Below are 22,736 nucleotides of genomic sequence, written 5' to 3'. Positions count from 1 at the left end.
ACTACGGCGAGGACAATGTGAATTATGTCTTCATCTACTTCACCATCATCAAAGTCATCGAAATGATAACTGTTGTCCATGACCTCCATGGTCTCGAGCCAGTATTTGAGGGCTATAGTTGCAGCCATGATGGCCACGCCAATGGCTTGCTCCACCGTCCTATTAACATCCATTTGGTGCAGACCCGAGGTGCAAACTTGGCAGGTAGTTCGACTTCCTAAAAGCCTAGTGTCTGACAGAAAAGTAAATTTGAGTGGGCTGTGCGTGTGATTGCATGAAAGAGAGGGGGAGACGGACAGTCAGAACTTTCAAGAATGGGCACAGTTGCTGCAGGCTGCTATCCCATGAAAGGTGTGGGGATTTCTTCATGGACATTTCAAAGTTTAGGGGCCTAGCAAGGGATCGACAGAGTTGATGGTTTTAAACTGCAGCCAGTACGTGTTTCGTTTATTATTTGGCAGAAGGCCCTACATCAACGAGTTCAACCGAGCTGGTGGGTGCGTGACAGGCCAACATTTTTGTGTCGAATGCTGGTGTGCAGGTAGTGCAAGTGCCAGGGAGAGAGTGAGAGAGCGAGAGAGAGAGCGAGGTTGGTCTGATGGTCTGCTTGACAAACGCCGCAAACTAAACCGGCTACTATTAGGTGGAACTAGTATATGGGGAGCTGCCAAAGAAATTGAAGGGCCCGCTAAATGACCAAGGGCCCTTTAATAGGACCACCCTTTAAAGGGCCTATGGGGGAGCCCTCTTAGGAAGACAAGATATATCTTCATGTACGTGTCACTGGTTGTCGTGTTCCGGCTGAACGAAGCCTTTTTTTTTTTTTGAAAAAACTTGTTCAATTAAAATAAACCCCAAGGGAGGCATCCTGTCTGAAAGAGTACATACCACAAAGAGATGAAAAAAAAGTAATACATAAAGGTATCTAACAATCAAAGCAACCCTTGAAGGTTCATACACGGAGATTAATTGCCTCCATCTTTGCCATCTAAGAATTTTCTATAGTTCCTTGACTTCCATGCGTGTTGCATATGATACCATACCATAAATATCCTTCACGATGCCAACAAAACTAATGGACAAAGGTACTAAAGATGAAGAGTGATTTTGCCCATGTATAGCTTTATTTCTCTCTATCCAAATCTGCCACATTAGAGAACCTCGCGGCAAGTTCACAATGGAACATCCATGAAGCTACATTCCTCAAGTAGGAGGGATCTCCAATTGACTAATGACACCTTTACATCACAGGATTTGTGTAATTCAGTTCTGAAAAGGAGATTATATTTAATGTATACAAGAAGATAGATTATGGACTCCTCATTACATTTCACCTAGGACAAATTCATCTGAAATCCCTAGCTTCTTTGCCTTTGACCCTGTCGCTATTCTTTGATGGAGGATTGTGCGCGTAAACTAGTAAGCTCAAAGATAGGCGATGCTGTGTCACTCACCGCTCTACGCTTCATGTCGTGGAGCATTCCTCGCCGCGAAGAAGAAGGAGCCGCCGCTACTCCACGCTCAACCGCTTCGCCGTCGCGGTGCCGTCGTCGCAATGCTCGATCGCACTCTCTCTCTCTCTCTCTCTCTCTCTCTCTCTCTCTCTCACGCATACACACACACACACACACACACACACACAAAGAGGTGAAGAAGAAGAAGAAGGAGATAGAGCAAGACCACTCTTCAATTGCACAAATGAAAGAATGAGTGAATTTTAGGTTTAGTTGACTTTTATATGAGCTCATCCCATTCACACTTGGGCGCCCATGCTTAGCCAATTAATCCCTTGAATGTTCCAGTTAGAGTGCGCCTCTCATCGGCGATCACTCTTACCCTTTTCCTATTGGACCGACAAGCCCAGTACCTAACTCTACCAAATAAATAATACGGCGTCCGTCTTAGGTGATAGGAATGTGCGTGAGGGTTAACATGCCCCCCTTCCTGATGTAGATTCCGTCCTCGGAAGCTATTGAGTTGAAGTTTGTTCATCGATATGAATGTCCTTAGCCTTCTTCACTCACTGCAAAATCAAACAACATTTGCACAGTAATTGCATTCTCATATACAATTCAAAAGCATATGCAGTTGTAGGTAGACAATTTGATTGGTAACAGAACTTTAAACCATTTGTCAGCTGCAATAAACATTAAATTGCAATAAACACAAACGCATGAACAATTGTAAAGGTAAAAAATTAAACAGTCTTGAGGTCGCTAATTTAATGGTTGAAAGGCATTAAAGATCGACTATTAATACCATGGGCAAGCTTCTCAATTTTCTTTGGTCAATTAAGTTGTTTAATCGCGAGAGCCAAGTATTTCATGTCCGAGGGCTGACTAGAGGCTATACCTAGAAGACCTTGTAGTTAAGCTACGATAAAAGGAATTTCTCATGAAATCATCACCTGACTGATTACCTTTTCTTTGGACCCCAAAGTATTTTCACAGTGTTTCAATTTTGATGTGTGTGCTTATTTTGTATGCCTTGGGTTTTTTGCTTTTCAAGGAAAAGCGCCCACACTGCGAACCTCCAGGGCTCTAGTACCATAGGCGATACATGTGAGTGAAGTACCAAATCAAGCTGAGATTTCTCTTCTAGCTTAAGATTTTAAATTGTGGCACTTTGATTTTTTTCGTTTGTACGTTTCCAACATTTTAACTTTGAAACTTTGGGGGGTTATATAACATTGTTACCCTCCCCAGGCTCTTCACACTAGTAAACTCCCTTTATCATACTTAAGGTAAAGGTCAATAGGGACTAAGCCCACTAGAAATCCCTAGTACATTTCACACAATGCTGCCTAAGTCGGATTAAGAACCTAAGTAACCATAGATTATTAGGAAGGCATTCCCCATGGTATTAAGAGAAGATCTCTAACACCTAACTTGGTCAAACTAGCTTAGTCGGACTGCTTGATTTTACTAGACAAGTGCTTATGACAAAAAATTACATTGAATTTAATGTTTGATACTAAGCAAATGCGTTGAATATTATGCTACCAATTACAATTAAAGCACACAAACATGGATGCAAAAAAGATAAGGGGCAATGCTAATGGACAAGAAACATCTATTTGTGTTGATGGTCTCGCTTGATTTGAAGTGTGAATGAGAGAAAGATTCCATGAAGGTCCAAATCCTAACAATCAGCAACACGTTCCTGTACACACTATGAAACACAAGAATACCTCTAGGAGGCACATCAGTGGGACCCTTTGAAACCAATTGTTCCAGTTGGTAATAGGTGAGGATTTTTGTCAGTAGTTTTCTATTACCTTAGGTGCCTCATCGAGTTGCAAGGGTGGTAAGGTACTCTCTCAGGATCGAACTTGAAGTGGTTCATCAGGTGATTCTTGAACACTAGGAGGTGTGGATTCATTTGTAGCTTTATGAAGGTCCATTATTGTAGGTGGAGGTTGTGGAGAAGCTTTTACCTCTATGGATGCATTACATGAGGAGCTAGAAGCTTTATGGGACTCCCCCCTTCCTGAGCTAGGTGGAACAAATTGTTCTTTGTTCGGTACCCAAACTAGCTATGGAGCGGGTGTGTAGCATTCTGTGATTTTTTTCTTTCCACGATCGTCAATTCATTTTGGAGCTACATAATTGGGATCACATGGGTCAGGTGACAAGTAAGAACACAGTCTACGTTTTGGCACCCAGATTTGGACATTTCCTTGATAGTAGCCTTGGGCTTCCAATAGTTTTTTAGGAATTCAACGCAACGTTTCTTTACATTTCTTGGGGCTAGTGGGATGTCTCTTACCAGGCTTCTGTTTTTTAGCACTAGCTATGGTCGCTAAAGAGGCTTTAGGGACCCACTTGTATGTTTTCTTCGTTATATTAGGATGAGTCTTGTCAGAAGCTATATGAATTGCTTGTAGCATATTTAAGGGTATGGGCATTTCATCCCCCTCAGGTGTTACCCAGGTCGTCCCCCTGTTTCCCCAAGTGTCTATAGTTGCTGCTAGGTGGACCCAATCCACATTGTGTGACTCAGTTATCCCAGGTAGTACATCCATATACGGAGACTCTTCCGCAACATCAGTGTCTGCTTTACACGTGTACCAATACTGCAATGGGGCCGAGTGAATTGTGGTGTCAGATCTATGATCAATTATAAACCTGTTTCCTAGGGGATGTGCTCGACCAGTTACAAGATCCACTCGAATGAAAGAATCTTGGAACTGCAAGTATACATGGTTTTTAGACCAGTCATGCACCATTTTTGCTTCCCTTATCAAATGACGTCCTAAGATCATCTCCGATGCCATAGTGTGCTTGGAGAAATCCATAACAATGAAGGTAACTCTTATTTTATGTCCAAAGACCTTGATCTTGAGATCTTCTAGCATCCCAATAGGTTTAACAATAGACCCATTGGCCATCTTCACTACTATGGTTGTGGTCGCAAGGTGAGGTCTTCCCATAGTTTCCCAGAAATTTTTAGTCACAATGCTAACCCCAGTGCCACCATCAAGGATTTCCTTAACAGTTAATCTCTTAGTAGTGATTGGCATGATCGCATTCGATTCATCATCCTCAAAGTATTGTCCCAACTTGTTAACAGGTATTTCTATAACAAGGTTCTCATCTAGGTTGGGTTGTGGATCTAAGTGTTCCTCCTCTATTGGCATCTCCCCAGCTCCATCCATCTGTGCAAATTGTGGTAGCCCAAACTTTAGTTCTCCATTGAGGAAGGCTAGAAGAGCTGAGACTAGCTCAGGGTCTTTATATAGTTTGGACATGATGGTGGTTCTAACTTCTAAAGACATGAAATTCATCAATTTGGCAATGTTTAACGGCACCTTTTGGGGTTCAGCCCCTTGACGTAGAGAAGATGGGATCTCCATTTCTTCTGTAGGATCAGGTAGTCCCTTTGTAAACATTCTTTCCATCAAGAAGTGAGTACGCCCACTTTCCCATGACTTTAAGTCACTTTCTTCTTGGATGACACTAGGTATGGCTAAGGGTCTATGGACTTGGTGAACTTACTGTTGCGTAGGGAACACGGTGTCTGTAATTTGGATTTGCCTAAGTGCCGGTTCTAGATCCCTTTGGGTATCTTCTACCAAACTCCTTAATTGCTTGACTCGCTCGATCTCCTCTGTAGGGTTTGGATAAGTTCCTATCTTCTTCTTGGATCCTGGCCATTGTGGCTCATGAAGATCTTCCTTGTTGGTTTCTATCTTAGTGGTCGTTTTGGGCTCCATGGTTTCACCTGAATGGTAATCCTCTTCCAACGTCGTTCATATATACGGGGTCATCACCAGTCCCTATGTTGGTCTTTGAACTGGGGTCTAACTTCGCTGCTTCCTTCGTGTTTTCTTCTTTTTCTGAGATTGGGCAATTGATGCCATGTCTCTTTCCTCAAGAATATAATTTTTTTTGTGGAGCATCGATCGTGTGAGTACGTTTATTGGTACCACAGGTGTACTTTGTGATGGCTTCTCGGTAACCTCAATCAAGTTTAATGGCGTAATCTTCGGTGCATTTTGATTATTTGGACATTGGGCAATCAAATGATCTATGCCACATCAATTACACATGAGTATCGGCATTGTACACGTGCTTGCTTGATGGATTTGAATTAGCGTGGCATTCTTTCGTAGCCTAATAGGATACTTGGCTACACGATGTGGACCTCCACACTCATAGCATTGAAGAGGTGGTCTCTTAGCAGTGTAATTGATATTTTGGCCTCTTGTCGCAACAACAACTACTTGATTGACATGTTTGACTTGTCCCCAAAAGTCCTCCATGTAGTATTATGGATTTTCTTCAAGCACATCCATCCCATAGGCAATATTAGGGTCTATATCTTCCTCACAGCCTTCCAAACAAGCAATAGATGACTCACAACCCACTTGATTCACAGAAGTGATTCTCGGATGTGGTGGTTGTGGTCCTAGCACTGGAGGTGGTAAGGGTTTTGTTTGAACAACATTTTGGGCCCTAGGGACCATGTGTTGTGTTGTTTGTTCAAGAGGTGGGGCCGACATCAATGCAGGCACTTGAGGTGTGTCTGTCCATGCTAAGGTGGTTCTATTGGCCATCGCGTGCTTAAATACTATGCAATCCTTAGCTTGATGACCATACCTCCCACAGGCATTGCAGTTCCCATTGAATTTTACTCTAAAAGTAGGGCATTCACTGGTACTATGCGGTCCATACCATACTGAGCACCATTGTTGCTCTCTTCTTGGATACATATGATTGTTTTGCGGAGCACCATTGTCTCTAAGACTCTCTTGAATAGCCTTGGTGAGATCTGCTAAAGTTACTCAGATATCTTTGGCTCCTCAGCAATAGGTTTTAGGGTCATTGGTTGATTCCCTGATGCTTGCGAGATAATAGATTTAAGCTCAACAGACACTCTTTCTCTTTGAGTCATTAAATTATCCTCTAATTGGATCGCATTGGTGGTGACTGCTTCCCAAGTGGTGATACCTCTAATGACTAGGCCATTGTAGATATCCTCATGTCGTAATCCCCTAATGAATCTATCAAGCAATTGATTATTATTGAAGCGCTCATCTGGACTACAACGAGAATTCAAATGCTTCAAGCGACTAATAAAGTCTCTCACCGACTCTCCTTCCTCTCGTTGGGTTTTCTGGAGCTGAGAGGTTACATCCCAAATCACTCCCTCTCGTATGTATTCTTTCAAGAACAATCTCCTAAGAGTAGGGTAAATCATTTTTTCTTCCACCCTTAGGGTTCTATACCAATCCCCTGCCTTCCCACTTAAGGTTAGGCTTAAAGCATTACTCTTATGCAGGTCATTGTGTTCTCCTAGAGAATCGCATATTTGTTCAAACACTTCGATATTTTTTCTCACATCCCCATCTCCACTAAATTTTTGTGTGAGCTTGGCTATATGTACTACTTTACTTCTAGGTTCTCTATCAGGCGTGTTACATATATTGTTAGCAATAGATCCCCTTGTTTTGTCTCTCTAACTCAATGACCCTATGGATGACCTCACAAACTGTTTGTTGTTGATCCTCCACACTAGTAGCACCCATTGTAGATTGTAGGACATCTAACCAACCCACATGATAGGTGTGACCTGTGTATAGGTCGGTTAGAGTTTCCGTTTGTAGTTCGTACTCCTAGTTCTCATTTAGGAACACTCCATCTAAGCTTCAAGTGCTAGGGGTGTCCTTTGAGCTAGATGCAATGTTGCTTTCTAGGGGTTGGCCCTTAGCAGTTGCTAAGTCAGGAGCACTCAAATGCTCTCCTAGCAAGGATATTGACATAGGGGCTTTTGCTTTTAACTCTCTTCGTTGCTCTGCCTTGCGTAAGCTCTCGATTTCCTTTTCCCTTCTTGCAAGGATATAGAGCTCAACCTCTTGCACTTTGGCAAGGCTTCTACCATCAGGTAATATAACCTCAGAGGGAAATAGTTCTAAAGAGTCAGGGGGTGCAGTGAATGGAGTATTCACGTTCAAATTCTCTAAGGGCATAGGGTCTATGTTGGTCATGAATGGAGAATTTACTTTCCCACCCCCCTCATTTACATCATTAGCTCCATGTTCGGAGCGAGTGGCTCTACTAAAGGTTTCCTTCAAGTGGCTAAGCACGCTCGGTCCGGACCGCGAGCCCATGGCATGCATGTCTTGGCTTGCGCTATCGGGATTAGGCATTGGGAAACCCTCCATGACGTTGTTGTCAGAGGAAGAGTCACTAGCCGCTATGTTTGGATCTTGGTTTGTACTACCTTGGGTCCCCGTCGAGGGCCCGGAACCTAAGGTAGGTGGATAATGAGAACTCACGTAAGTCAGGAAATTCTCTCTAGTTGCTCTGTCTCTAGCACACGACCAAAGCGCAGATGCATGTTCCTTTGGCACCCTACAAGCGTCGGCGAATAACCTCGAAGGTTAAACGCTTACTTTTTTAAGCGTATGTTTTCACTCGTTTTTTATGTTTTTTAATGTTTGGTTTTTTGAATAAAGGTTGTGATAGCTCGACACAAGCGTATCACTTAGAGGGTCGTATTGTGCTTTACAACAGAATGTTCGGTTATCCGAACCTCCGTTGGTCCTCAAAAAAGTCAATTTCTAGCTACGTGTGAGGCTAAAATACGTCATTTTAAATGGCGACTGAGGCCTGAGCCTAAGTGTGAGCTTGGGCTTGGGTCTGAACTTTTTTTGGATAAGGTCGCCACGGTCGCGCTATGCGCGTGAGCACACACACACTCTACCTACGTAGTTACAACTAATACACCTATTGTTACACACTAACACACTTCATTAGCTCTAACAGATCTACTTCCTACTTACTGTACTTTACACAGAACTAACATTATGGATCTACACCCTTAATACTAACACAAGGAGATGAAGAAGAAGAAGATGGAGATGGAGCAAGAGCACTCTTCAATTGCACAAATGAGAGAATAAGTGAATTTTAGGTTTAGTTGACTTTTATATGAGCTCGCCCCATTCACACTTGGGTGCCCATGCTTAGCCAACTAATCCCTTGAATGTTCTAGTTAGAGTGTGCCTCTCATCGGCGATCACTCTTACCCTTTTTCTATTGGCTCGACAAGCCCGGTACCTGACTCTACCAAATAAATAATACGGCGTCCGTCTTAGGTGATACGAATGTGCATGAGGGTTAACATGCCCCCCTTCCTGATGTAGATTCCGTCCTCAAAAGCTATTGAGTTGAAGCTTGTTCGTTGAGGTGGAAGAGCATTTGAGATGAATGTCCTTAGCCTGCTTCAATCACACAGCAAAATCAAACAACATTGGCACAGTAATTGCATTCTCATATACAATTAAAAAGAATATGGAGTTTTAGGCAGACAATTTGATTGGTAGCAGAATTCTAAACCATTTGTCAGCAATAAACATTAAATTGCAATATAATCAAACGCATAAACAGTTGGGAAGGTAAAAAACTAAACAAGTTCGGGGTCGCTAATTTAACAGTCGAAAGACACTAAAGATCGACTATTAATACCATGGGTAAGCTTCTCAATTTTCTCTGGTCAATTAAGTTGTTTAATCGAGAGCCAAGTATTTCATGTCCAAGGACTGAATAGAGGCTATACCTAGAAGACCTTGTAGTTAAGATACGATAAAAGGAATTTCTCATGAAATTATTGCCTGACTGATTACCTTTTCTTTGACCCCCCAAAGTCTTTTCACAGTGATTCAATTTTGATGTGTGTACTTATTTTGTATGCCTTGGGTTTTTTGCTTTTCAAGGAAAAGTGCCCACACTGGGAACCTCTAGGGCTGTAGTACCATAGGCGATACATGTGAGTGGAGTACCAAATCAAGCTGAGGTTTCTCTTCTAGCTTAATATTTTACATTGTGGCACTTTGATTTTTTTATTTGTCCGTTTTCAGCATTTTAATTTTGTAACTTTGGGGGGTCATATAACATTGTTACCCTCCCCAGGCTCATCACACTAGTAAACTCCCTTTATAATACTTAAGCTAAAGGTCAATAAGGACTAAGCCCACTAGAAAGCCCTAGTACATTGCACACAATGCTGCCTAAATCGGAATAAAAACCTAAGTAACCATAGATTATTAGGAAGGCATTCCCCATGGTATTAAGAGAAGATCTGTGATGCCCCTTAATAAGCTATGGAAAAAGCAATGGCCGGAGGAAAGGTGGGAGCATGTAATGGAGAACATATGGAAGCCAAAGGTTCCACAATACATGAAGGTTTTATTATGGAAGGTATTTGGGGTGCTCTACCGATGGGGGTGAAGATTCAGGAGAGAGGGATTGGGTCAGATCGGTGCTTGGGGTGTAGGTTGACTAGTGAAGATCTAGCCCACCTTTTCATGGAGTGCCCAGCTATAAAAGGCCTCGCAGCGAAAGTATGCAAGTGGGTCCAGAGAACATGGAAAATTAGTTTTTTCAAGACTGACCTATGCTTTGGAGGTAAAAACTCAGGTAGTCCTGCACTCCTTGTCAGCACTCAGATTGTCCACTTCTTCTTTCGTAACGTATGGCAAACAAGGAACCGCCGTGTTTTTGAAGGAGGATTTGAGGTGGCAAGCTTCGCAAAAATTATACAGGAAAGCAAAGTGCTAATATGGGCACTCAGGCGCAAGCATCACTGGGAGGATTGGTCTAAGACTACTTGTTCCTTGTTGTCAGCAAACGAAATACCAGCGACGGGGGCAAACCTTGGCAATCGGTAGGAGTGACTGCCCTAATAGCCGTTGTAATTATGATTCGTGGATGTTGTCATGGCTTAACATGAGCATGACAAAACCTTGTAATTTTATCGGCTGCTCAATATAATTCACTCACAATTGTGAGTTTTGCAAAAAAAAAAAAAAAAGAGAAGATCTCTAACACCTAGCTTGGTCAAACTAGCTTAGTCGGTCTGTTTGATTTTCAAACCTAGACAAGTGATTATGACAAAAATTACATTGAATTTAATGCGCTGAATATTATGCTACCAATCACAATTAAAGCAGACAAACATGGATGCAATAAGATAAGGGGAAATGCTAATGGACAAGAAACACATGTTTATGTTGATGGTCGTGCTTGATTTGAACTGTGAATGAGAGAAAGACTCCATGAAGGTCCAAATCCTAACCAGCAACACGTTCCTGTACACACTAGGAAACACAAAGAATACCTCTAGGAGGCACATCTGTGGGAAAAGATACCAACACTTATTGAACATAATTAAAAGACATAAGGAACTCTAACCTAATTATTTGCACTCCCCCTAGAGAGTCAAGGGAATAGGATATTGTAGAGATTGGGGGGAAACCCTAAGGCTAAACCCCTATCCTCGTCGTCGAGAAAAACAAAGTCATCATTCGTGAGACCATATGTGCCATCCATATAATCATGTAAATCTTCTTCATCATCAGAGGCACCAATGTTTACTAAGAAGGTCACTAGATGCCTATAGTCATCTTGGTCAAAAGGATAGGCTTGTGCAATGGGAGATACACTCTCTACTAAGTATGGATCAGTTGTGATCAAGAGACGTATCAGCCATTCTATCTCCTTCAAATTCCTCTCACCTGCTAGCGTACCTACCAAATCCCATTCACAAGCAAGCACCGAACAGACCATGTGAAACATTTGTGAAAAGTAACGAGGGTACCTCTCACCCAAGGCAAGAGTGGATGACTCTAGCATGCTGGCCATATCTGTACACACAAATAGATGATGGTTAGAGTGCAAATATTACAAGGGTTGTGTTCTTGTGCATAATGTGTTTTTATGATTATGTGTTATGGCTCTTGATCTTTTACTTTTTTATCTTATTTTTGTAAGTATAAGGCTTTATATATACATTCCCTAAGATTGGAGATTGAGAGGTCAGGGAGGAAGGTTGAGAGGGAAGTAAGTGAATGATGGATGTAAGCAAACACTCCCCCCTTCCTTGGGTAAATCATACTTTTTGGAATGATGTCGTCACCTTTTGAAACCAATTGTTCCAAGTTGTTATGGGTGAAGGCTTTAACCAATAGTTTTCGACCGCCCTATGCGTTTCATCTAGTTGCAAGGGCGGTAAGGTACTCTCCCATGATTTTATTTGCAACATTGTTATAGGTGGTGAACTTACAACAGGAGGTGCAAACTCCTTCTTGCTTGTATGGATATGTACAATGGTAGGTGGAGGTTGTGTCGAAGCTTCTATTTCTGTATAGGAACTACATGAAGAGCAAGAAGCTTCAATTGACTTCCCTGTTCCTGAGCTACGTGGAACAAATTGTTCTTTCTTCGGTACCCAAACTAGCTCTGGAGCGGGTGTGTAGCATTCTGTGATTTTTTTCTTTCCACGACCGTCAATTCATTTTGGAGCTATAGGATTGGGCGCACATGGGTCAGGTGATAGGTAAGAACACAATCTACGTTTTGGCACCCAGATTTGATCATTTCCTTCATAGTAGCCTTGGGCTTACAATAGTCGTTTAGGAATCCACCGCCATGTTTCCTCACATTTCTTGGAGCGGGTGGGATGTTTCTTACCAGGCTTCTGTCTTTTAGCACTAGCTATGGTCGCTAAAGAAGCTTTAGGAACCCAGTTGTATGTTTTCTTCGTTATATTAGGATGAGAGTTTTGTCAGAATCTATATGCATTGCTTGTAGAATATTTAAGGGTACGTGCATTTCATCCCCCTCAGCTGTTACCCAGGTCATCCCCCTATCTCCCCAAGTGTCTATGGTTGCTGCTAGGTGGACCCAATCCACATTGTCCGACTCAGCCATCCCAAGTAGTACATCCATATAAGGAGAATATTCCAAACATCAATGTCCGCTTTACACGTGTACCAATACTGCAATGGGACCGAGTGAATTGTGGTGTCAGATCTATGATCAATTATAAACCTGTTTCCAAGGGGATGTGCTCGACCAGTTACAAGATCCACTCGAATGACAGAATCTTGGAACTGCAAGTATACATGGTTTTTAGACCAGTCATGCACCATTTTTGCTTCCCTTATCAAATGACATCCTAACTAGCTCAGGGTCTTTATATAGTTTGGACATGATGGTGGTTCTAACTTCTGAAGACATGAAATCCTTCAATTTGGCACTGTTTTATGTCACCTTTTGGGCTTCAGTCCCTTGACGTGGGGAAGATGGGATCTCCATTTCTTCGATAGGATCAGGTAGTCCCTTTGTGAACATTCTTTCCATGAAGAAGTGAGTACGCCCACTTTCCCATGACTTTAAGTCACTTTCTTCTTGGATGACACTAGGTATGGCTAAGGGTATATGGACTTGGTGAACTTACTGTTGCGTAGGGAACACGGTGTCTGTAATCTGGATCTGCCTAAGTGCCGGTTCTAGATCCCTTTGGGTATCTTCTACCAAACTCCTTAATTGCTTGACTCGCTCGATCTCCTCTGTAGGGTTTGGATAAGTTCCTATCTTCTTCTTGGATCCTGGCCATTGTGGCTCATGAAGATCTTCCTTGTTGGTTTCTATCTTAGTGGTCGTTTTGGGCTCCATGGTTTCACCTGAATGGTAATCCTCTTCCAGCGTCGTTCATATATACGGGGTCATCACCAGTCCCTATGTTGGTCTTTGAACTGGGGTTTGCTGGGACTGCGCTGCTTTTTGCAATCTCTTCCTTCATGTTTTCTTCTTTTTTTGAGATTGGGAAATTGATGCTGTGTCTCTTTCCTCAAGAATATAGTTTTGTTTTTGGAGCATCGATCGTGTGAGTACGTTTACTGGTACCACAAGTGTACTTTGTGATGGCTCCTCGGTAACCTCAATCAAATCTAGTGGCGTGATCTTCGGTGCATTTGTATTATTTGGACATTGGGAAATCAAATGATCTATGCCACATCGATTACACATGAGTATCGGCATTGTAGACGTGCTCGCTTGATTGGTTTGCATTAGTGTGGAGTTCTTTTGTAGCCTAATAGGACACTCGGCTACACGATGTGGACCTCCACACTCATAGCATTGAAGAGGTGGTCTCTTAGAAGTGTAATTGATATTTTGGCCTCTTGCAGCAACATGAGCTACTTGATTGACATGCTTGACTTGTCCCCAATAGTCTTCCATGTAGTATTGTCGACTTTCTTCAAACACATCCATCCCATAGGCAATATTAGGATTTATATCTTCCTCACAGCCTTCCAAACAAGCAATAGATGACTCACAACCCACTTGATTCACAGAAGTGATTCTCGGATGTGGTGGTTGCGGTCCTAGCACTGGAGCTGGTAATGGTGTTGTTTGAACAACATTTTGGGCCCTAGGGACCATGTGTTGTGCTGTTTGGTCAAGAGTTGGGGCTGGCATTAATGCAGGCACTCGAGGTGTGTCTGTTCATGCTAAGGTTGGTCTATTGGCCATCGCGCGCTTAAATACTATGCAATCCTTAGCTTGATGACCATACCTCCCACATGCATTCCAGTTCCCATTGAATTTTACTCTAAAAAGTAGGGCATTCACTCGTACTATGCGATCCATAGCATATTGAGCACCATTGTTGCTCCCTTCTTGGATACATATGATTGTTTTGCGGAGCACGATTGTCTCTAAGACTCTCTTGAAAGGCCTTGGTGAGATCTGCTAAAGTCATCTCAAATATCTTTGGCTCCTTAGCAATAGGCTTTAGGGTCATTGGTTGATGCCCCGATGCTTTCGAGCTAATAGATTTAGACTCAACAGACACTCTTTCTCCTTGAGTCATTAAATTATCCTCTAATTGGATCACATTAGTGGTGACTGCTTCCCAAGTGGTGATATCTCTAATGACTAGGCCATTGTAGATATCCTCATGTCGTAATCCCCTAATGAATCTATCAAGCAATTGATTATTATTGAAGCGCTCATCTGGACTACAACGATATTCAAATGCTTCAAGCGACTAATAAAGTCTCTCACCGAATGTCCTTCCTCTCGTTGGGTTTTCTGGAGCTGAGAGGCTACACCCCAAATCACTCCCTCTCGTATGTATTCTTTCAAGAACAATCTCCTAAGAGTAGGGTAAATCATTTTTTCTTCCACCCTTAGGGTTCTATACCAATCCGCTGCCTTCCCACTTAAGGTTAGGCTTAAAGCATTACTCTTATGCAGGTCATTGTGTTCTCCTAGAGAATCATATATTTGTTCAAACACTTCGATGTGCTCTCTCACATCCTCGTCTCCACCAAATTTTTGTGTGAGATTGGCTATTTGTACTGCCTTACTTCTAAGCTCTCTATCAGGCGTGTTACACATATTCTCAGCAATAGATCGACGGATAGCTTGAGAAAATATTTCCAAGTCACTTAAGTCAACAGGCACCGTGGGTGAAGGCGCTCCAGAGACTACATGTGGAGTAGGTATTGTTATTGGGCTTGGTGCATAGGAAGCCCTTAAGTTCCACGTTGGGTAGGATGTTGTGCCATGTGGTGGCCCAAGGTTCATATGGGTGGCCCCAAGCATAGCAGACGTCGGATGTGACATGCTAATGCTAGCCGGTACAGTTTTATGGAAATAAGAGCTTGGGTGTTGTGCTTGTGGAGCATAGGTAGTTAAAACAACGCAAGGGGTAGGGACTACATGAGTGTGATGACCCATAGGTGCATACAATTGGTACACAGTTGTAGGTACTGTTGCAGGCATTGAGCTACCATGTAGCAGTGCTTTACTAACAAATGAGGTGCATGGCGTGTTTCTTGGCATGCCCATCATTGGGGTAGGCATGGTAGCCGTGGTGTCATCAAGGGAATGATGAGCTAGACTTGGAAATGTAAAGCTATCACTTGTGACCTCAGATTGCATTGAGACCCCTAGAGAAACAACATATGGAGGATCCATCGGACTTACCGAGGGAGTCTCCATTTGCGATAAGGTTGGTTGTTTAGTTTTCCCTGTATCCAAGAATCTCATGAGACCCATTGAAGGCATGTGGATCCCCTTGTTCTATCTCTCTATCTCAATGACCCTATGGATGACCTCACAAACTCTTTGTTGTTGATCCTCCACACTAGTAGCACCCATTGTGGATTGTAGGACATCTAACCAACCCACGTGATAGGTGTGACCTGTGTATAGGTCGGTTAGAGTTTCCGTTTGTATTTCGTACTCACAGTTCTCATTTAGGAACGCTCCATCTAGGATTGAGGTGCTAGGGGTGTCCTTTGAGCTAGATGCAATGTTGCTTTCTAGGGGCTGTCCCTTAGCGGTTGCTAAGTCAGGAGCACTTGATTGCTCTCCTAGCAAGGATATTGACATAGGGGCTTTTGCTTTAACTCTCTTCATTGCTCCGCCTTGCGTAAGCTCTCCATTTCCTTTTCCCTAGCCGCAATGATATATCGCTCAACCTCTTGCACTTCGCCAAGGCTTCTACAATCGGGTAATATGACCTCGTAGGGGAATAGCTCGGAACAGTCAGGGGGTGCAGTGAATGGAGTATTCACATGAAAATTTTCTAAGGGCATAGGGTCTATGTTGGTCATGAATGGAGAATTTACTTCCCCACCCCCCTCATTTACATCATTAGCTCCATGTTCGGAGCGAGTGGCTCTACTAAAGGTTTCCTTCAAGCGGCTAAGCATGCTCGGTCCGGACCGCGGGCCCATGGCATGCATGTCTTGGCTTGAGCTATGGAGATTAGGCATTGGGAAACCCTCCATGACATCGTAGTCAAAGGAAAAGTTACTAGCCGCTATGTTTGGGTCTTGGTTTGTACTACCTTGGGTCCCTGTCGAGGGCCAGGAACCTAAGGTAGGTGGATATTGAGAGCTCGCGTAAGTCGAAATTCTCTCTAGTTGCTCCGTCTCTAGCACATGACCAGAGCGCAGATGCATGTGCCTTTGGCACCCTACAAGCATTGGCGAATAACCTCGAAGGTTAACCACTTACTTTTTTAGGCGTCCGTTTTCACTTGTTTTTTGATGTTTTTTAATGTTTTTTAATGATCGATTTTTTGATTAAAGTGTGTGATAGCTCAAAACGAGCGTATCACTCAAAGGGTCACAGCGTGCTTTACAACACAAAATTCGGTTACCTGAAGCTCCGTTGGTCCTCAAAAAAGTCGATTTTTTGCTACGTGTGGAGCTAAAATACATAATTTTAAAGAGCGACTGAGGCCTGAGCCTGAGTGTGAGCTTGGGCTTGGGTCTGGGAGATATTCCCGATCCTAATCCTACCTTTAATTTTTTTTAAAGCTTTTTTTTTTTTTGGGATAAGGTCGCCGCGGCCGCGTGCACGGAGTGCACACACACTCTACGTACCTACTTACAACTAATACACCTACTGTTACACACTAACACACTTCATTAGCTCTAACAAATCTACTACTTACTTACTGTACTTTACACAGAACTAACATTATGGATCTACAACCTTAATACTAACACCTTATCACAGAGAAAACAAAACACAGTACCTTTCAAAACCTCATTAACAAAGAAATACACAGCAGCAAAACAAACTGCTTCTTCTCAACACACACACCTTCCTTCTCTACCTTTTCTACAATTCAAAATGCACCACAAAGAAGCATAGAGTTCCATTCAAGCTTAATTTATGGAATTTTCCCTGTAGTGGCGCCAAAAATGTGCGCGTCTGTCGCACGTGTCAATGCAAGGAACTTGCCGATACATTGTGTGCGAGCCATAAATGGCTCCAAGCACGCAACTAGCCTAAACTAGTAAGCTCAAAGATGGAGATGGTGTGTCACTCACCGCTCTCTGATAGCACCAAGGAACTTGCCGATACATTGTGTGCGAGCCACAAATGGCTCGATCCAAGCACGCAACTAGCCTAAACGAGTAAGCTCAAAGATGGCGATGGTGTGTCACTCACAGCTCTATGCTTGCTATCGTGGAGGATTCCTTGCCGCGAAGAAGAAGGAGCCGCCGCTGCGCCACGCTCAACCACTTCGCCGCCACCATGCCGTCGTCGCAATGCTCGATCGCACACACACTCTCTCTCTCACACGCACACACACACACACACACACACACACACACACACACACACACACACACACACACACACACAAAGAGGTGAAGAAGAAGAAGATGGAGATGGAGCAAGACCACTCTTCAATTGCACAAATAAAAGAATGAGTGAATTTTAGGTTTACTTGACTTTTATATGAGCTCATCCCATTCACACTTGGGCGCCCATGCTTAGCCAATTAATCCCTTGAATGTTCCAGTTAGAGTACGCCTCTCATCGGCGATCATTCTTACCCTTTTCCTATTGGACCGACAAGCCTAGTACCTGACTTTACCAAATAAATAATATGGCGTCTGTCTTATGTGATAGGAATGTGCATGAGGGTTAACATGTCCACCTTCCTGATGTAGATTACGTCCTCGGAAGCTATTGAGTTGAAGCTTGACACTCCCCCCTTCCTTGGGTAAATCATACTTTTTGGAATGATGTCATGACCTTTTGAAACCAATTGTTATAAGTTGTTATGGGTGAAGCCTTTAACCAATAGTTTTTGACTGCCCTATGCGTTTCATCTAGTTGCAAGGGTGGTAAGGTACTCTCCCATGATTTTATTTGCAACGTTGTTGTAGGTGGTGAACTTACAACGGGAGGTGCAAACTCTTTCTTGCTTGTATGGATATATACAATGGTAGGTGGGCGTTATCTCGAAGCTTCTATTTCCGTATAGGAATTACATGAAGAGCAAGAAGCTTCATTTGACTTCCCTATTCTTGAGCTAGGTGGAACAAATCGTTCTTTCTTTGGTACCCAAACTAGCTCTGGAGCGGGTGTGTAGCATTTCGTGATTTTTTCCTTCCGCGATCTTCAATACCTTTTGGAGCCACAGGATTGAGCTCACATGGGCCCGGTGACAAGTAAGAGCACAATTTACATTTTGGCACCCAGATTTGATCATTTCCTTTATAGTAGCCTTGGGCTTCCAATAGTTTTTTAGGAATCCAACACAACTTTTCTATACATTTCTTGGGGCGAATGGGACGTCTCTTACCAGGCTTCTGTCTTTTAGCACTAGCTATGGTCGCTAAAGAAGCTTTAGGGACCTACTTGTATGTTTTTTTTGTTATATTGGGATGGGTCTTGTGTGTCTCAAGATTGATTTCAACTACATCAGTTGAAGCTCTAGAGAGTTGGGTTATGAGGACATATGGTTCAACCTCTTAGACATCTTCCTTAAGAGGCAATATCTCAGGGACTATGGCTTGAGTGGCAGGGCTAAGAGTTGGTTTCTTTGTTGTGACACCCCCTGTCCCCCAATCAATAGTGCATTTGGTGGTTATCATCCATGTGCATCCTAGGTTTATATTACCCTCCATAGTTCCAACAGGCATGACCAAAAAGTCTTGAGCTACAACCCCATTGTCATAACTGACAGAAGTGTGCTAGATTTCAAAAACTGCAGTTTTTTTCTTGTTGACACCCGTGACTTGGATAATACTCTTAGATTGAGGTGGCTTCCCTAATTGACACCACACCCCATATGATAGCAGATTATATTTAGCACCCGTGTCCAATAAGGCGTTATATAGCACTTTTTCCATAGGTGATCTTTAGCTCAATAGGGTATCGTAGAAGTGTGTTAGAGTCCAACCAATCCTCATCAATTTCAACGTGGAATGCATGTGTAAATCCAAGGTTAGCCTCTCATTTTTGTCTTATGCATTGTTGTTGCACCTTAGCCTCGGCTTAAGCTTGTATCTTCTTCAATTCTGTTTGTGCCTTGGCTGCCTTTTTGTATGGATGGCACGTAGCTCCTTCTTGGCTTAAAGGATAATAGTATCTTTTAAATTTGCTCCCATTGAGGAATCCAATGGTTTCAACTCCATCAAGAGTCTCCACACGAATGGTTCCTTGTGGGGTGATCTCACATACTCTATATGGTTCTTTTCCCGCATATTTCAACTTTTTCTTTTTGTTACGTATTCCATACATAAGGACTTTATCACCAACATTGATATCTTTGTTCTTTAGATGATGGTCAAACCATTTCTTCCTCCTATCTTTCTCCACAAGTGCATTTTGCACAGCTAATTGCTTCTCTTCATCTAGCCTTTCAAGGATATATAATCGCTCAACTAAGGGGTTACCATCCCAACCTTCTTGAGAAGCTACGCGAAGACTAGGAACGACAAACTCCCATGGCATAACTGCTTCTTGGCCATACATCATCTTAAACGGTGTGCAGTTAATGGAAACTTTGTACGCAATACGATAAGCCCATAGAGTTGATGTAAGCTTTAAATCCCAATCTGTGCGATGAGATTTCACCGTTTTGGTTAAGATAGAGATTAAGGTCTTGTTGGTGCTCTCAGCTTGGCCATTTTCTTGTGGATAAAGGTGTGGACTTATGGTGAGCTATCATAAAGTTGGTAGTGAGTTCTTTTATTACTCCATTAATAAAATGAGTACCATTGTCACTCACAACCTCAAAGGGATAACCAAATCTTATAATAATGTTCTCAAAGAGAAACTTGGCAGTTGATTTTGCACGGCCTTACGTGTCGCCCTGGCTTCCGCCCACTTTGTCACATAGTCAGTGGCAACGATAATATATCGAGATTGAGTGCTACGAGCTGCCGGACTAATTGGGCCTACAAAGTCCAAACCCCATTTTTCAAATGGTTGAGTCACTTTAACAGGATGTAAGGGCATCCTATCCTTTCGTTGTGTGATCTTGTAATGTTGGGATTCATCACATCATTTTGCAAAAAGTGATGCATCCTTAAATAAGGTTGGCCACCAATATCTTGATTGCAACATCTTTCTAGCTGTTAGTTCCCCTGAGAAATGTCCTCCGGCTATACCCATGTGGGCTTCTTGCAGTATGTATAAATACTCATCCTCACGGGCACAACATCTAAGAATATCATCCTTCCCTCGCATGTGGAGAGTTCCTACTGAGAGACTAAGGTTCACATTCTTTTAACAGTTTTCGAGCTATGTCTTTACGAAGCTCTTTGGGTGGAAACCATTAACTAGAAAGTTCACAATCTTCTCACTCCATTCATGTATGGTTTCGACTAGGAAAAGAGAAGTATCGGGCAACTCATCATCGACTCCAGTAGGGGCTTCACCATTGGTTATGCGAGACAAATGATCCGCCATGACATGTCTTTTACCAGGTCTCACCACAACGGTAAAATCAAACTCAAGGAGAATTAACAACCATCGTGTAATTCTACCCGTGGAACAAGGTTTATTTACTAGATACAACAAAGCTTGATGATCAACATAGAAAACAAACTTGTTGGCCAGAAGGTAGTAGCGAGATTTCTTCACTGCATAAATCATACCTAAACCTTGTCGCTCTGTAGTGGTGTAGTTTCTCTCGGCATCATTCAATTGACGACTTGCAAAGCTAATGGGATAGTCCAGTTTATGTTTTCCTGGTTGAGCTAGAACACACCCAATAGCAAAGTTCGATGCATCAATATGCACATGGAAAATTACATTCCAATCGGGCACTCATAGAATAGGAGCACTAGTCAAGGTCTTTTTCAATGACTCATAAGCATGGTCACACTCCGCGGTCCATTGGAACTCAATAAGAAGCTTGTACAAAGGACGAGCTATCTCGGCAAAGTTTAAAATAAATCGTCGGTAATAACCAACATGGCCCATGAACCTTTGAACTCCTTTATAGTTTTTAGGTGGTGGCAATTCAGCAATGGCTTTAATTTTTCTCTCATCTATGGAAATCCCATTTTTGGACACTATATGCCCTAAAATGACTCCATGTTTAACCCAAAATTTACATTTGAAATGGTTTAAGGAGATGCGATACAATCTACACTTCTCAAACACTTTTCGTAAGCATGAAAGATGTTCTTTCCACAGGAATAAACACAAAGATCATCTAAGAAAGCTTCACAAAACTCCCTCAAATATTCTCTAAAAGCAGTGTTTCTTAATCTTTGAAAAGTAGCAGGGGCATTGGTTAAGCCAAAAGCCATAACACGAAATGCGAACACTCTAAATTTGGTTATAAAGGCTGTTTTAGCTTGGTCCTCCAACGCAATTGTGATTTGATTGTAGCCAGAGTACCCATCTAAAAAGCTATAAGCTTCCTTCCCTGCAACTCTTTCAAGCACATGTTCTGAATATGGCAAGGGGTAATGGTCCCTCCTAGTGGCGGCATTGACCTTCTTGAGATCCATGCACACTCTAAGTTTCCCATTCTTCTTTGACACAATCACTATTGGAGACACCCATTATGAGTTCTCAATAGGGTATATGAATCCGCATTTCACAAGATTTTCAATCTCTTCTTGAACAATTTTTGCATATTTAGGATTCATTGGGTAGGGTCGTTGCTGGACTGGTTTAGCCATGCTATTCATGGGGATTGTATGTTGCACCATGGAAGGTGGAACACCTTTCATATCATGATATGTCCAGGAAAATATATCCCTGAATTCCTTGAGAAGTTCTTTAAGTACACACTCCTCAATCTCTGTCAGATCTTGGACAATGAAAACACGTTTAGACTCTTCTCCTAGGTCTGCTAACTCTATTTCCTTAACTATCACTGGACCGTCATAGACTCCATTGCTCCCATCGATAGTTTTTCTTGAAGCCTTTGTATACACAACCTTACATTCCTCTGTGGTATAGGATTTGAAATGTTCAGGTGCAGGGTGTAAGTTTGTGGGATCCTGTTGTTCTGTGGACTGTGATTTCACTTTCGATTCCTTTTGTTGTTGAGCTAACTCTCGATTTTGTCGTCTCCTTATGGTATGGCTCAACTTTGGCTTCTCTGTAGCCTCTAAATTGTGCAATGTCAATGGGTTGTGGGCTACACCACATAACGCTTTGAAGCTATTCACCCCAGTTATCTACCAACTTTCGATGAGCATCACATGCTTCTATATAATTAAGCCATTCTGCGGTAGATTTATTTTCATTTATTATAGCACGCATATTCTCAATATCGTCGCCTCTTATATCTCTTAATCTTCTTGTCTAATTTTTGATTACGGCCGATCTCTAGTGAAGAGTTACTAGATGAATCACTACTTGTGTCTTCTGCTCCCTTGGAAAGATTGTTATCTAGGGTACCACTGGGCCCTGAATGGTTTTTCTCCACATTTGTACTAAGATTTAACTCAGATTATTCGTCCTCAGAGTCAATTTAAATTGATGATTCTGACCCCAAATCGTGTGGGCTATAGACTTGTGAGGCGCTACTGGTTCCAATGCCAGTCAAACCTTCATCTTGTAGGTATCAAAAGCTATATGCATTGCTTCTAGCATATTTAAGGGTACAAGTGGTGGCATTTCATCCCCCTCAGGTGTTATCCAAGTCATCCCCCT

The sequence above is a fragment of the Adiantum capillus-veneris genome, chromosome 9 (assembly GCF_014529385.1).
Source record: "Adiantum capillus-veneris isolate H3 chromosome 9, ASM1452938v2, whole genome shotgun sequence".
NCBI classification, from domain to species: Eukaryota; Viridiplantae; Streptophyta; class Polypodiopsida; order Polypodiales; family Pteridaceae; genus Adiantum; species Adiantum capillus-veneris.
This window is presented reverse-complemented; position numbering follows the sequence as displayed.